This window comes from Protopterus annectens, chromosome 3.part0 (assembly GCF_019279795.1).
Source record: "Protopterus annectens isolate FY-2018-M chromosome 3.part0, PAN1.0, whole genome shotgun sequence".
NCBI lineage: Eukaryota > Metazoa > Chordata > Ceratodontiformes > Protopteridae > Protopterus > Protopterus annectens.
The window spans coordinates 392,374,911-392,392,465 of NC_056731.1; the positions used below are offsets into that span (position 1 = coordinate 392,374,911).

Consider the following 17,555-nt stretch of genomic DNA (forward strand, 5'->3'; position numbering starts at 1 on the left):
AGCCCCTGTTCTGTACGTATACATTTTTTCTTTCTTATTATAATTTGTATTGTAGATTGGTATATAGTAACAGCAAACTCAGTCTGAGGTAATGCAGTAGTTAAGGACATTATGGGAAAAGGGAGGAGCTCGAGAGTCAGATCCAAGAATCTCCCCCTGGTAGTAGAAATATCACCGTGGGTCTCCTAAAAACAGCCCACAAATCTAGTGGGAGTAACCCGATCAATAAAAGATAGACAGATAAATAAAACAGAGTAGGGGAAAGTGTGGAAAAAACACTTGAGTGCACTGCTGGCTAATACAATGTAGATGAGTACAGTTTTGACAAAGAGAGATAAAAAGAAGTTGAGCAAAAGCCTCTTGCATGCTTCCTCTGAAGGCCTATTAATCATATGCCTTACAAAGTGTAGGTATACTGCTCAGATGATGTAGAATAATTGGATTATGCGTTGGAATTGTGTGTAGGCTTACAGTCATATGGCTTATACCTGACACTAAGCCTTAAGACTTTTGGAATTGCAAGCAGAATATTTCTTGGCCTTAGAAGGATCTAGGCCTTTGTTGTGCTGAGAGACTCAGAATTAGTAGGTCATGCCTCTTCCTACATTTCAGACATTATGGGATAATTGAGCTATAATGTGTTGTTGTGTTTGGCCTCTGAACAACAAGTTTTGTACCTTACCTTGTACCAAATATTTTGGGTATTTGAACTGTGTTACTTTGTGCATACAATATACCTGTAGAGTTAGTATATTTGTCTTGCTGTATGTCTTGGAGGTTTTAGGATATTTGAATTATGAAGCTGGAGTTCCTGGATGCTTTGGGGGCAACAGGATGTTCTTGGTGTTGCAGTACTGATTCTTGGGGTTTCCTGCCATGCAGAAGTCTAAGACTGGCACTATTTCCAGAGTCTTTGCATAATCGCTAGCCGATGAACATCCAAAGACCAATGTCTGGATGTCAAGGTTTAAGAAGGGTGTCTGTACCATTTTCAGTTCTTTCTATCCATGCAGTTCAGTGCTCTTCACATGTATTCAAAATGCTCACAGTCTGTTGGGCTTTGTGTTTTTTCAGTGTCTCATTCTTCCAGTCAGATAAGTACTGTGTTGGAGATTTTGCTCAGTAGACCTGTTTGCCATGTTTTTGATGTCACACGGTAATGAATGTTAAATTATAATCAACTTCAGAAACTGTAGGCTCATTTCTTGCCATTTGCTTAGCTATTGTCATGCCGTATACCTCTGAGATTATGCATTAATTGAAATTTGAATCTGCTTAGCTATCATGCCGTACATCTCTTGAGATTATGCATTAATTGAAATTTGAATCTGGAGTTGATGGATATGTCACAGGGTAATGAATTGTTAAGGAAAAAACAGATCAGATGTGTTTTGTAACCCCCCCCCCCCCGGTTCAGGCTTTGGTGTCCAAGGAAAGCATCAGACAATTCTCTGTACAGTCTAGCTTTGGGTTTAATTTCCTTGCATCCCCATCCATTTTGACTGTACAGGACCTGGTCTGAGTTTTATCCTCTCACAGTCATGGGTTCAGGTTTGATGTTCTTGCACAGCCTGGCTACCAAGTTCACTCATACCTTGCTTGACAAAGTATGGTCCTTATGTCTGTCTGTGTCTATCTTGTCACACTTACCTTTCGTTCTGAGCTGTGAGTTCCTGGCTCCATTATCGTTGTCTTCTTTTCCCTTCAGAGATGGCTGTCTTCTAACCTTCTGTTTCTGAAACATTTGGCAGTTGCTCCTTTTTGCATTTTGTGGAGGCCCTCTTGTGTGCTACGTACTTTGTAGTTTCTATAGCCAGTTTTCTCCTTCCTGTACCCATGGAAAAAAGGCTCTATCCTGATAAGTCACTTGGTCTGGGTTTATCCGTAGTCTCTTCTACCCCTTTCTGTTCTGAGCACACTGTTTTCTCAAGACACCCTCCTCCATTGCTGTCAGTGCTTCTTAATGGTAGGTAACTCCTGTACTTTCTTTCCTGTTTGGCTGTTGCTGCTATCCTCCATGCCAGTCTTCTGTACACTAGATTGTAAAGTGTTTCTTGAGGTACTTCATTGAGCCTTCCACCTCCTTTTCAGTACCCTAGTGGTGGTGTTTTTCCCCTTTGCTGTTCATTCTTTTCCTGGCTACTCAAATTTAATGACCCTGACAGAATAGCCTTGGTGTGTAGCATCTTTTTTTTCCAGGCGGGACTGTTGTTTCTCTATTTATTTAGTCCGGCTAATGCAGATGTGCTTTTCAGGACTGATTTACTGTTCTTGGATCAGGTCAGTCTTTCTGTTCCAGTGGGCTTGTGGTCAACCTGACTCTGCCTTTTGTTACCACTTAGTCATTTTCCTTCCAGTTTCTAAGGACTATGGATTCCTTGGGTTAGTACACTGAAACCTTCATGAACAGTCTTGGCCACCATCTGTCTATCTTTCTTTCTGCCTCTGTCTGTTTGTTATAGTGACCATTCTTTCAGTGGTCTCCTGCCCTAGCTGTAATTTTAACCTTTGTCATTTTCCTTAGAGTTGCTTACATTTTCAGCTCCTGAGGAAGATGATTCTGTTGCTTCAGGTTATAGTTTGTCTACTTGTCTCCATAACTATGCAATGTTTTTATTAGCCTGTGACCTTTCCTTAATACTATTGTTTTTTTAATCAGGATTACTCCAGGGTCTGAGTCTGGGGGGTAACTGGTTCCACTATTGTACTCTTTTTACCTTCTTTAGGTGAATGTCTATGTTCCTGTTTAAATTTTTTTCCAAACACCTTTATTGAATTATCACTTGTGACATAGGCAAATTTGCATTCATATAAAAGTAATCAAACTATATTAACAAACGTTATACTTCACATATATTGCTCTATATCATATAACATAAGCAATATTACATAAGTTATTCAGGTCCTGCCTTTTTTTTTTTTTTTTTTTTTTAACAAGAAACAGCTTTATTAAACCATCACTTATTACTTATTACATAGGCAATCATACGTTTATATAAATGAAAACAAACCACACTGACACAATCCTAGTCACAAGCATTTTACATCAAAAACCATAAAGACACACACTCAGTTGCAAACATTATACTTCATTTATAATCCACCCAGTCTTTCTCACTCAAACATTACATAGCTCACTTAAGCCCTGACACGTTTTAAACCTCATTCCTCCCTTGTATGTATTGTTCCCACAATTCCCATTTTTTTCCTATGTAGTTTGCTCCCTACCCTTTTCTAAAGCCCTCAGTTCCAGTTGTTTTATCTCTGTTACTATATTCACTATTCCCAGTGTTGTTGGTTTAGATTTTGATTTCTATTTTCAGTAATTGCTTTTTTTGGCAGCCAGCATTATTAGACATAGCAAAGTCTTACCATGTCTAGGCAGTTCTGATTCTGTATCATAGCCCAGAAAAATCATATCCATGATCAGACCAATCTGTCTACCCAGCATCTCTGATAGTGCATCCCGCAGGAATCCTTAAAGTCTACCTACTCTCCTCACTGCCAGAAAATATATTCCCAATTAACTTCTTTATTCCCCTTCACACCTCCAACACTTACTGTCTGCCTGAGGAAAAAATCTCTGGAATCTACTTGGGTTATAAAAATTTAAACATTTCCAGGCAAAAATCGTAAATCTTCTAGATTTTGTTGTATATTTGGGAGATGTACAGTACATATGTCCTTTCATTGTTTCTTTGTGAATTGTTTATCCAGTCTCTCTTCCCAATCCTTTCTAACCTCCTCTGATTGATTGATTCTTACAGTTGTCATGTAATATTTATATGCTGTACTAATTATTCCTTTTTTAATGGCAGCTTCTGTTCTAGATTTTATTAAAAACTCTACCAGTTCTGGTCTTTCGTTTAGGACCCCACTATTTCTTTCTGTTTGTCTAAACTCTGATATCAATCCCCGATAGGGAAGGCAATCTCTAACTTGCAGTCCAAAGAAATTCTTGGCATCTTCCCATTCTGTCATCTTTGCCTCTCTAGTTCTTTGCTCCCAGTACCTTGGTTCCTTTGCAGTTTTCTCCAGTAAATGTTGTCGTCCTTTGCCAATTGTCTGTATCCCTAATTGTAGTCATCCCTATCAGCAGAATCTCCTTTCTCCATTCCTGGGTTGGTTTAGTTCTTAAATATTTTCTGCTACTTTGTGGATATCACAATTAAATGCACATGTCCATAGGTTTATAGGTAGGTACTAGGCTATTGTCTGTAGGGCCTATACAAGTCTAGCCATAACGATTCCCTGACTGTTGCTTCCCATAAATATTTACTTTCCTGGACCCCTGTCTAGCAAGGCTACTGATGTGATCCCCGGGGTGAATTTCCTATCTCTCATCCAATCGTCAAGGTTCCTCTTGAAGAGGGCCATTGAGGCGCTCTGCCTGACATGTATGGGCCGCCTATTATTCCAGAGTATGGGGAGTCTCTGGGTCAGGAACCTATCCCTCCAGCATATTCTGTTCATCGTGATGACAATGTTAAGATCCCTGGAGCGTGTGGCTCATAGGTATTGGGATTTCTTTAAGTGTAGCATGTCCAACAACTCTGGGTTTGACATGGCCTTGTATGTTAGGCAGAGATCGCCTCTGAGTAGGCGATATCTGACAGAGTATAGCTGGAGTTTCTTTAGACGGTCAGCATAAGGCATCTGGTTTAGGCCTGTGATTCTTTTTGTGAGGTATTTCTGCGGCTTTTCTAATTGTTGCAGATGTCTTGTGAGGTACATACCAAACAGGGAATTTTATTCTATAATGGGTCTAATGAGGGATGAGTACAGAGAGATAATGACCTCCTTTTTTCTGGATGAAAAGCCCTTAGTGATGAGGTGTGCCACACAGAAGGATTTTCTAACCGTTGTGGTTATCAAAGGTGAGATCACTGTCCGCCTGTGTCCCTAGGTTTCTTATCACACTTTCGGTGTTTAGTGTACTGCCACCTATCTGGTAGTTCACAGGTACGTGTTTTTTCCCAAAGGGGACAACTATACATTTTTTGGCATTTAGCTTGAGCCCATGGCTCTGGCACCAGGCATCTCTTTCGAGAAGGCCCTTTTGTAGTATAGCCACATCATTTGGGGATTCAATAATGGCTCCCACCTTACAGTCATCTGCGAATTTTGTAAGCCAGTCCCTTAGTGTTGGCCTGTACTTCCGAGAAGTAGATTCCAAACAAGAGTGGTCACAGGACAGAACCCTGCACTACACCACTTGTCTGCAGCTGGATTTAGAGTCGGCTACTTTTACAGTGTGTGTTCTGTCAGTAAGCCAGTTTGCAACCCATCGAGTGACGTAGGGATTAATGCCCAACTTAGTACGTTTATCTAGGATTCCAGAGTGGGGGATAGTGTCGAAAGCCTTGGCGAGGTCCAAGTAGGCTGTGTGAACCACCTTACCCTCATCCACGGCTCTGGAGACTGATTCGAAGAAGTCGATCAGGTTCAGGAGGCAAGATCAGCCCTTTACAAATCCAAACTGGGTGGGGTCCAGTGTATGAAGGTTGCCAATGTCTTTGTTTATCAGTTCCATGATAATATGTTCCATGGCCTTGCAGATCAGGCTCGTCAGACTGACGGGATGGTAGTTCCTGGGATCCAAAGTGGATCCCCCCCTTGTGGAGTGGGATAACTGTAGCTGTGCGCCACTCTGTAGGCACGAAGCCTGAGGTGAGGCTATGATTAAACATGACACATAGGTGAGGTGCCAGTTCATTTTGTAGTTCATGCAGTACACAGCCCGGGATGTCATCTGGTCCCATGGATGCTGTATTCTTGGCTTTGGAGAGTGCAGTTTTTACCTGAGTGGCTGTGATTACTGGAATTTGGCATTCTTTCGGTATTGAGATGGGCCCTTTAGTGGGTGAGAGGGGGTGAAGTTGGCACTGAATCTATCTGCCAGGATACTGGCAATATCCTTGGGATCAGTATATCTAGTGCCATTCTGCTGTAGCTCAGAGCAGATCTGAGTATTGCCATTTAGATTCTTGACATAGCTTATGAATGTCTTGTGGTTGTCTTTGGAATCTTTGGCAATTTTGTTTTCGTAATTAGCTTTGGAAGATTTTATGAGGGATCTCAGCTTTCTGCTGAGGCTGGTAAGAGAGATGTTCTTCATGTTTCACTATTGCAGTCATCACACTTGGGTTATCGGCCTGCAGGTAGCCCTCAGTCGGCCCGAATACCAGAGTCTTAGGATTTCTGCATCAGATGCTGTCACTTCTTCCATGACGTCAGGTCATCAGGGGTATAAAACAGGCAGCCGACGCCATTACACCAGTCTTTCTTGCTGAGGAGGAGCCAGAAGCAGTTCGCAAGTGCCGGTCTGCCGCTACCTGAAATTTTCATTTTCGAGTTTGTAATCCTGAAGTCTTCTAAAGCTAAATACCCCTTTGGGGATCCTTTTTTCTTGCTCTAACCAATATCAGAAAAAGTTAACCATTGTATTGCCTGTGGAAAGCAAATACCTCACAGAGATTTTCATTCTTACTGCGTCACCTGTTTAGGCCCAGACCACGATGTCCCTCGCTGTCGGTTTTGTGCCTTGTTTAACACCTGAACCATTCGTCGTCAGGCTTTGTCGCTAAATTCTTCCGCTCTCATTCTCTGTATTCCGAAATGGCTTCGGTAAGCCATCTGACTACTGATCTTCTGAAAAAATGTAAAGATAAAGACAGAGACAGACCACATAGGTCCAAAACTGCCAATGGTGCTTCCGTTAAGCTAGTCGCCAGTCCGCTGGTACTCAGTGAGGGGCCTTTGCAGCCCCTTATGCCCATTTCTACAGATTCACAGGCCTCTGCTGAGACCCATTCGGAGTCCGAGATGCTTCTTCGTCTATGGAACTTGCGGCTGTCTCTACCTTGGATAGGTCCACAGCCGCTGTGCAGGCACCGGCTTCTGAGGGTGTATTCTGACCTACTGATGTTTGAATTAAATAGATGACTTTGTTTTTAGCTAAAACTACTGAGTTTCTGAGGCCCAGAGTACGCAGTACGCCTAGAAAACTGACGACCAAAGTGCATGCTCAAGCTCCCATGCCACAAAAACAAATGCTTAGAATGTGTGAAGACCTTATTACCCTAATTAGGGGATGCCAGCCTTCCCCTGCTAAGAGACAAAGAATTGAGTTTCATTCTGATTCTGCAGACCAGGAGTCTGATGACTCTAACCCTTCTGATTATCAGGACATGCCCTTATCCACATGTGAGGATTCAGATGCAAAGGAATCCATTCCCTCTGCCTCCCCTCCAGAGGATTTTTCTTTTGGTGAAACCTTGCATAGAGCATTTCCGCTGGGAATGCCAGGACTACCCTCAGTCCAAAAAGAGACTCAATTTTTTAGAGTTGCCTCAGCACAGGCATCTAGCTGTACCCCCTGTCATGGATGTTGTAGATGATGTTTTTATGGAATCCAGTCTTACTCCAGATACTTTACCCCCAGCCCCTAGGAAACCTGACAGATACTACAGAGTACCAGATTCCCACAAATTTCTCTTCAAGAATCCTACTGCGGATCCAGAGACCATTTCCCAGGGACCTAAAGATATTAAGGCTACTACAGCCAAAAATCCTACCCCTGCGGACAGGGATTCCAGAGCTTTAGACAGATGGGGTAAGAAGGTCTATACCTCTGCAACTCTAGCAATAAGGGCATTGAATTGCCAGTTTCACATGTTGAAGTACAAGCAGCATATTATGGAAGTAATTAAACAAAAAATGGTGTTACTCCCAGATTGTGCAGAAAATAAAGTTTTACAAGAGATAATGCATTCTGCAAACCAAGTTAGTAAGCATACTTTGCATTGTGGGTTTGATGCCCTGGTAGCATCTTGCAGGGCTGCTGTCACTGGGTCTGTACTGAGAATGCATGCTTGGCTGAAGGAACAAACCTTGCCAGATCATGTCAAATCCAAATTACTAGATGATCCTTTAAATAAGGACTGTTTATTTGGCACCAAAGTGGAAGAGGTTCTTAAAAAGATGGAAGAAAAAGCTAAATCTGTGCAAATTGTTAAAGAATTCTTACAAGTGCAACCACCTAGATTCAGTAGGCATTGGCCTTCAAAAAATTGGTCCTTTCCAGCCCCTTCCAGGCCTTCTCAGACTAAGCCCAGGGGAAACAGGCTGCCCAGACTACAGTTTCAGGGTATGCAGAGATCTAAACAATGGAGTGTCCCCACCTCAAAGACCGGGAGTGGTAAGCCACCCCCTTATGGAAAAAGTTCACTATGACTTTTCAATTATCCTTCCCAGCCCTGCCCTATTACTTGTGCCCCTAGGAGGAAAACTTGCCCTTCATGCAAAAAAATGGATGTCTACTACTCGGGACAGATGGATCCTAAACATTGTATCCCAGGGGGGTACAGATTCTACTTCCATACACTGCCACCCCAAGCGGGTTTCCAGACCTTCTTCCAAACCAGCTGGCAGAGGCTCAAAAGCAAGTACTTTGCCTGCTCAATGTCAGCGCTATTCAGCCTGTTCCAGTAGAACAAAGGGGGCAGGGTTCCTACTCCATACCTTTCCTGGTGCCCAGAAAAGAGGGCTCTTGGCACCCAATCTTGGATCTATCCACTCTCAACACCTTTCTGGTGGTCCCAAAATGCAAGATGCTTACCCTGCAACAGCTTCTGCCTATGCTAGCCAAGGATGCCTGGTTATTTTATTTTATTTATTTTATTTTACATTTGTTGACCAGGCTGGTCTAACTGGATGTATGTCCATTTATAGTAGAGACCCGTGGAGAAAAGCTCCAATATAGGAAATAGTATCATAGCATACAGTATATACAATAGAAGGAAGTTACATTACATTCTTTTAGATTAGACAAAACAAAATTTTATTCACTCTAGACTTAAAAGAAGCTTATCTACACATCCCCATAAGGGAGTCGTGCAGAAAAAAATCTATGCTTCAGGGCAGGCTCTATGTGCTATCAGTTCTCTGCACTTCCCTTTGGCTTATCTACTGCGCCCAGACTATTCACAAAGTGCCTGGCTCCAGCCATTGCATACTGCAGGCAGGGAAATATCCAAATTTTCTCATACTTGGACAAATGCCTGATTCAGCCGGACAGTCAGGAATTGCTACTTTAACAACTGGCATTTTGTAAAAAGCCTTCTCACTTCATTGGGGTACACCATCAATGAAAAGAAATCACAACTGGTGCCCAGTTAAAAGATTGTATTCCTGGGAGCAAGCTTGGACACAACTTCCTAGATGGCTTTTCTCACTTCAGAAAAACAGGTCTATCTGACAAACTACAAATGGCCACCAGAACCCAGCTATCTGCAAGCAAAATACTGCAAGTCGTAGGGTTCATGGCCTCATGTATTTTGCTAGTCTTGCCTATGGGGAAACTTTAGTGGTACTTAAAAAGTCTTTGGTGCCAGCATTCTCAGGACCTGGAAACAGTCATTCTAATTATACCTTGTCTAAGGGCAGAGTTCCTTTGGTGGGCAGAAGCATGCAACGACAACAAGGGACTGCTTTTCACTCAACCCCTTACTGCCCAAACCCTGACAACAGATGCATCAGACTATGCATGGGGGGCTCACATGGCAGGCAAATGCATTCAGAGCAACTGGAGCCTAGCCCAGATTCTCCTGCACATCAATCAAAAAGAGTTACTAGCTGTACAGAATGCTTTGACAGCCTTCAAATACCTAATCCTTCCAGAACAACTGCTTATAAAAACAGACAACACCACAGTTATGTGGTACATAAACAAGTAGGGGGGAACCCATTCTTACCCACTCTGCAGGTTAGCCATGGCCCTGTGGAACACAGCCTTGAACAACCAAGTGCATCTACAAGCTCATTTCCTGCCAGGCAAACAAAATTCACTGGCAGATGATTTAATCAGAAATCTCCTAGACCCACACGAGTGGAAATTGGAGCCCAACACCTTCAACCTTCTGATCCAGAGGTGGGGGACACCGGAGGTGGACCTATTTGCCTCCCCCGAGAACCACCAGTTGAGCAATTTCTGCACCAGGAACCCTCACAGCAGGGCCTGGATTGTGGATGCCTTATCCTTTTAATGGGAAAACCTCTCAAATTATGCATTTCCTCCTCTGTCCCTCCTCTCAAAGGTACTACTCAAGAAAAAACAGGACAGACAAAGGGCAATTCTTACTGCCCCAGACTGGCCATGCCAGCACTGGTACCCACTCATGCACAGTCCAACAGTGCCACCCTGGCACCTTCACCAGACTCCTATCCTGCTGTCTCAGCAGGAGGGACAGATTTTGCATCCACAATTGCAATCCCTAAACCTTGCAGCCTGGCTTATCCCTTGAACACACCACCAGCATCCCTCAGCAAACAAGTGCTGGATGTCATTCTTGAAGCCAGAAGGCCTAGTGTTAGGAAATCTAGATGAAAAGTGGAAAAGATATTGTTAGTGGAATCCGTCTCAAGGGAAGGACACAGCAGTGCCCTCCTGACCTCTAATCCTGGATTATCTAGCAGAGCTGCACCACAGAGGCCTGTCCTTCTCCTCCATTAAGATTCATGCCTCTGCCATCTCAGCGCATTATAATACTGAGACACCTCTATTTTCTCACCCTCTCATCAAACAGTTCCTGAGAGGGGCTAACAACTTAAGGCCCCCTAGGAGAGCACCCACCCCTGCCTGGGACCTTAAGTTTGTACTGGAAAAGCTCACGCTTTCCCCTTTTGAACCTGCAGTTTCAGCAGAGTTAAAATTCCTCTCTTGGAAAACAGCCTTGCTTTTAGCCGTAACTTCAGCAAGAAGAGTGTCGGAGTTACAGGCTCTAATGGCTGTGGAACCCTTCAATGTTAAGTTGTCCATCTCGCCTTTGTTCTTGCTGTTTGGGTTCGGAGCCAATCCTTGGCTCCGACTCGGCCATCTTCTATAGCTCGAGAGCTGTTTTTACTGGCTCGAGGCTGCCCCTTATCCCAGTATGCCCAGCGTCAGCTACCCACATCTCGTTTGCCACTTCAGCTGTGAGGTTGCTTCATTACTGGCTCAGGCTTAGTATAGTTTTTTCTATTATTATAATTGTTGTTTATTCTTAAAAATTTATCAAATTTTTGTCTAGGTATAGTACTTTATCCCTTATCACTATCTTGTGTGTTGTAGCTTTGTTGGCCGTCGCTCCATAACTCGCAGGCCTTCTATTTCCCCTGAACTCATTTAAATTAGAGAGCCCCCCCCCCCCCTTAGGACAGCCGTTTAAATTAGAGGCTCTCCTTTCTGTTCCTTAACTGTAAAAAAAAAACAAAAAACTGTTTGTTTCTTAGTTTAGTAGTATAACATTTTCTTATTGTTATTGTGGTTGTTGTTAGGAAAATGTCTAAAGATACCAAGGTGTCTGGCTTCAAGAAGTGTGACTCATGCTGTCAGAAAATGTCTCTGACAGATGGGCACACTAGTTGTGTATATTGTTTGGATGCTGTTCATCTGCAGGACTCCTGCTTTATATCTCACGCTTTTAGTCCAAGGGTCCTGCAGGAGCGCAAAAACAAATTAATCCTTTGGGGATTATTGAAGGGTCAGGATTTTTCGGCTAAAAGTACTCACCCAGCGAAATCCCCTAAGTCTGTCAAGCCGTTGGCTCCACCTTCGGAGCCGACTCCTTTACTTGACCAACCAATTATGTCGATGCTGGCTGGCACCAACAAGGCAACTCCTCCGTCGGCTCCATCTGCTATTTCAGAGCCATCTCGGAGCCATAAGAGACTGAGGTCTCTGTCCTTGGAGCCCATCCACTTGGCACCTCAGTCACCCTTGTTACAGAGTGAACGTAGCCATCATTCTTCCCACTCCTCTCGATCCTCTAGATTATCGGATCATGATGTGGAGAGAGTAGTAAGTAGGTTGCTTAAGTCACAGGCACTGGCAAAATTACTGCCCAGCCCACCTCAGCAGATATCGGCTTCAACTGCCTCTATTTCTGTTCCTCCTCCGACTACATTTAGCTTGGAGCCGGAGACCATGGATCTGCAGGTAGTAGAACCGTCGGCGCTGATCATCATCTCTTCTTCGGTTCCGACATCGGCTCCGATTACCTCGATTGTACCTTCTATCGAGGGATCTGGGCGCCGGGGCTCTCTCGTCAGCTCCAAGGGGGGGAGTGGCATCGAACCCTTGTCCGACCCCATCTCCCCCTTGGAGCTTCGGCACAGGTGAGCTCGGCTCCAAATATCGGCCTTGGAGCCGTCACCCTCGACACGGAGAAAGACTCCTGTCTCTTCGGAGCCAGAGCTTTCTTTGCATGGAGGTCGGGATGCCTTCGAGGTCATGCGGAGTGTGCTGTCCCCCGAAACAGCTCTTCTGCCAGCTCCATCGGCTCCGCCCCCTGTGGTGTCTGTTTCAACCTCTACTCCTCCTCCAGACCCCAAGCGTAGGAAACCTATGCCCCGGGACACCCCATTGGGGGATCCCTCTTCTTCCGAAGCCTCCCCTGATCACTTGGAAGAGCCTGCCCGGAAGAAGAAGTGCAAGAGGAAGCACATGGACTCCCCTGAGTCTGTCACCTCAGATACAGACATGGATGAATCGGAAGGGTCCCCAAGGTCCCCCTCTGAAGATGTTTCCTTTTCGGACATCCTTGAAATGCTTAAACAGAGAGGGGACTGGACTTCCCTAGCCCCTACCGAGGACGAGTCTGTATACCTGGACGCATTCGGTTCCCGACCTTCCACCTCCTGGGTATCTCCTCCTTTCAATCCACTCATGTCTGTAGTGGCTCGAAAGGCTTGGACATCTCCAGATTCTGTGGAACCTACTCCAAGGAGACCAAACAAATTTATTACAGCCCCCCAGGACAAACAATTCCTCTCCAAAGGTGTGCTCGTTGATGCCATGGTGGTAGCAGCAGCCACCAAGAAATAGCTAGCAGAAACCTCTTCATCTGTTCATCTTCCTCCAAACAACGAGTCTCGGATGATGGACAGATATGGAAAGTGAATGTTTGCTTCAGCGACCTTTTCAATGAGGTCCCTGAACTATCTGTGCCATTTTACACGTCTTCAAATGGATCTCCTGAAAGAGCTTGGAGATACCCTTCAAGACCCTACAACTGAGGGAGTACCAGCCAAATTAGCTTCTCAGCTTGCGACTCTTAATTCCATAGTCAACTGCTCCATGAGGCTGATTTCCTATGCAGCCGATGGAGCGAGCAGAGCCGCAGGGACAGGTGTGGCTCTCAGGAGACATGCTTGGATGCTGCTGTGTCAGTTTGCGGAACCTTTTCGAGCATCCTTCACCAATACTCCCTTTGATGGCTCCTTTCTCTTTGAGCCTCAGGTGAAAGACACGTTGACCAGGTGTGAGCAAGAAGGCAAGACTCTCTCTGCTGTGGGAGTTCGTTTTTCCACCCCTTCCAGACCTTATCCCAAGGGTCAGAAGAGCTTAAAGATGTGGTTCCGAAAATCACAGGGACCCTTGCCTGACACACATGGTGATTTTTCCCCCAGAGGCAGAGGGGGAAACAACAATAACAGACGCCACCCTCGTGACAGAGGGGGACCGCAAAACCAGGGTGACAGAGAAACCTTCTCTGCCAAGCCCTTCCAGCATCCCTGAAGGGTTGCCCAACTGCTCACCTCTGGAGGCAGTCGGGGGAAGACTTTCACTGTACTCAAACGCCTGGCAAAATATAACAAGAGACAGATGGGTACTATCTGTTATATCCAGAGGTTACAAAATTCCCTTCCATCAATCCCTCATAGAATCGAAAAAGTCCATCCCAGATGTCCCACCCAATCTAAGGGATCAAGCAGTCACAGAAGTTTCAAGACTGCTAGAAAAAAGAGCCATTCAAGAAGTCCCCGCAGACCAACTAGGATCCGGAACTTACTCAAGATTATTTTTAGTACCAAAAAAGACAGGGGACTGGAGACCAATACTGGATCTCAGCAGATTGAACAAATATGTACAAAAAGAAAAGTTCTGGATGGTGACACTGCAGTCCATTTTCCCTTTTCTGGGTCAGGACAATTGGATATGCTCGATAGATCTTCAGGACGCGTACTACCATATCAAGATGGACAGACGCTCCAGGAGATTTCTTCGCTTCTGGGTAGGGGTCAGTCTTTACCAGTTCAGAGCTCTGCCCTTTAGTCTCACCTCAGCCCCCAGGATGTTCACCAAGTGTATGGCAGTAGTCACAGCTCACCTGAGGCGTCAAGGATTCCAGGTGTTTCCCTATCTAGACGACTGGCTCCTGACTGCTACCACCAGGCATCAACTCTTAGAGGCACGGGATTATACAATCACATTATGCACTCAACTAGGCATTACAGTAAATTTCGAAAAATATGCCTTGTTGCCCTGTCAGTCTGTCACATACATAGGGGCAGAATTAAACACAAAAGAAATGTTTGCAAGATTACCACAGGAAAGAGTTTCCACTGTTTGTCAACAAGTGTTAATTCTAATGCAGAGCAAAAGGATTCAAGTCAGATATGTTCTCCAAGCTCTAGGCTCCATGGCAGCTGCCATTCTTCTTGTCCCATTAGCGCATTTCCACATGAGAATCCTTCAGTGGCTTCTTTTCACGCAGTGGTCTTTCCAGGAGCTACCCATGTCTCACATGATCCTGATCACAGAAACATGCAAAAGGTACCTTTCTTGGTGGATGATCTCCCCACTAGTGATTCAGGGCAGACCTTTCATACAACCCCCTCCGGTAGCCACAGTGACCACGGACGCCTCCCTGATAGGGTGGGGGGGGCATTATCTAGGCAGGACAGTCCAAGGCACTTGGCAACCTCACGAGTACCATCTGCATGTCAGTGTCCTAGAAATGAGAGCGGTGCTCCTAGCGTTGCAAGCCCTTCAAGACTCTCTTCCTTCCGAGACCATTGCAGTCCAAATGGAGAACATGTCAGTGGTGTGGTACAGCAACAAACAGGGCAGGACCAGGTCTTACCCCTTGTGTCGAGAAGCACGGCTGTGGCAATGGGCAATTTCTTCCCAACGTTTTCTGATAGCAATGCACGTCCCTGGGAAATCCAATGTCATAGCGGACAGGCTCAGCAGCTATCCTCATGCCTCACAAGTGGTCTCTGAATCAGGAAGTTGCGGATCGTATCTTCCGCAAATGGGAACAGCCTTGCTGCGATCTATTTGCCACTCCTCTCAACAACAAATGCAGCAGCTACTTCTCCCTACTTCCTCTTCCAGGTCGTATACCCAGAGATGCTCACGATTGGCCTCAGGGACTCCTTTATGCTTTTCCCCTAATACCAAGACTCATACAGAAAGCAAAATCGTTGGGTTGCAAAATGATCCTCATTGCCCCATATTGGCCTCGACAGATATGGTTCCCGTTTCTGCACCTCCACCTTCTGGATCAACTGTGGATTCTGGACCCAGTTCCAGATCTGCTGATTCATCATTCAGGCGGGTTGCACCAATCCCTTCAAACTCTCCAGCTCACAGCTTGGTTACTCCACTTCCAACCTTAGCCAGGCTTTCCAGCATCTCCCCAGCAGTCCGTGATATCATTGTTTCCTCACATAAGTCTACTACGAGGAAAACGTATGCTAGTAAATGGAAACGGTTTTCTTACTGGGCAGACTCTAGAAATTTGGATCCTTTCTCAGCCCCAGTCCATAAAATTCTTGAATTTCTAGCACAACTTTTTCAGTCTGGTGCGGCTTCTGATACCATTAGAGTACAGCTAGCTGCCATTTCTAATTTTCTTATCGGTATGTTTTATTCTAGCATAATGTCTCATAAGCTCTGTAAGGCCTTTATGAGAGGAACATCTCTTCTTAGACCCCCAGTTAGAGATCCTCCTCCTCCTTGGGATCTCAATTTAGTTCTAGCTTCCTTAATTTTGCCTCCTTTTGAACCGGCAGAATCATGTTCCTTAAAATTTCTTTCTTGGAAGACACTTTTTCTGGTTGCTATCACTTCAGCTAGATGTGTCTCAGAACTTCAAGCACTATGTGTTCATCCTCCTTACCTGGTGTTTCACAAGGACAGGGTTTCTCTGAGGACCAATCCATCCTTTATTCCTAAAGTCTGCTCAGAGAACAATTTAAATCAATCCATAGATCTCCCAGTTTTCTTTCTCAATCACAGCAACAAGGCAGAATACAAGCTCCACCAACTGGATATGCACAGACAATTGCGTTTTTACCTCCATCGAGCTATGGAACTAAGAAAGTCAGACCAGTTATTTCTTTCTTATGCTTTCAACAAATAAGGTCTTCCAGTTTCTAAGGTGACCTCATCCTATTGCCTTTATTTATCAGTTACGAAATAAAGAGCTACCAGCTAAACCAAAAGGTAATTCTGCTAGACCATTAGCCACCTCTGTAGCCTTTCAGTCCAGGTTGCCCATAGACTCAATCTGTGCAGCTGCCACTTGGGCAAACCCTCATACTTTTATCTCTCATTACAAGGTGGATATGGTCTCCCTGAGCAGAGCTTCCTTTGGTTCTACTGTTCTGAAGAGTCTGTTCCAATGAGCCACATGGGATTTTAGGTGCTAGGGACGCTGTCCCAAACAGCAAGAACGAAGGCGAGATGGAAACTTAACATAAAGAAGTTATGTACCTACCGTAACGTTCCATGATGTTCATCGTGTTACACTGCTGCAGTCATCACACTTGGGTTATCTACCGTCAGGCGGTCCCGCAGTCGGCCCGAGTTCCAAAGTCTTGGTCCGGCGTCAGTTGCTGTCACTTATTCCCTGACGTCAGTGCGACAGGGGTATAAAAGAGGCAGCCAACGCCATTTTCTTCAGTCTTTCTTGCCGCGCGGTGCCCGAAGCAGAAGCAGTTCGCGAGTGCCAGTCAGCCGACTCCTGAGATTTTCAAATCGAATTTCAGACCGAAGTCTTCAATAAAGCTAAGTACCCCGTTGGGGAACCTTTTCTTGCCTCAGTCCGATGTCAGAAAAAGTTAATAATTGCATTTCTTGTGGGAAGCAAATACCTCATAAGGATTTTCATTCTTATTGTATCCCTTGCCTAGGCCCAGACCACGACGTCATAGGTTGTCAGTTTTGTGCTAGGTTTAACAAACAAACTATTAAACGTCGGTTTGATTTCGCCCGACATTATTTTGGTAGAAAATTTAATTATACCATGCCGTCAGAGCAACCGACGACCGGGATGCATAAAAAGCGCAAAGATAAGGACAGGCAGCCGAGACCCAAACCAGACACCGAGGCCTCTGCTAGGCCAGTCGCCGGTTCTCCGGTTTTCAGTGAGGCGCCTACGCAGCCCCTGACGACCGCTGATTTAGAATCCCAGCCTGCATCCGACTCCCAAGCTGAGATTGCAGGGCCTCCAGAGCCTTTATCTTTAGGCCCTTCCGACTCCATGGCTGATGGGGATTCTGGTGCAGTTGAAAGGCTGTCAGTTGCTGAAGGTGTCTTCAGACCAACTACACTTACTATTAAATCCTTTGCAAAACTGAAAACTCCATTAAAAGTAAGGAAGCCTGTACAGCAGTCTCCAGTGCAAGGCCCCATGCCTAAGAAACAGATGCTTAAGATGGCCGAAGACTTAATTACCCTAATCAGGGGTTCCCATCCCCCACCTGACAAAAGGCCTAGACAGGAG

At 45.0% G+C, this 17,555-nt stretch overlaps 1 protein-coding gene across 3 annotated transcripts in view; it reads left to right on the forward strand.

Moving 5' to 3' along the window:
- RALA (RAS like proto-oncogene A) overlaps nucleotides 1–17,555 on the forward strand; it is a 734,484-nt gene that overhangs the window by 154,691 nt on the left and 562,238 nt on the right. The gene's annotated exons all lie outside the window — the stretch shown is intronic.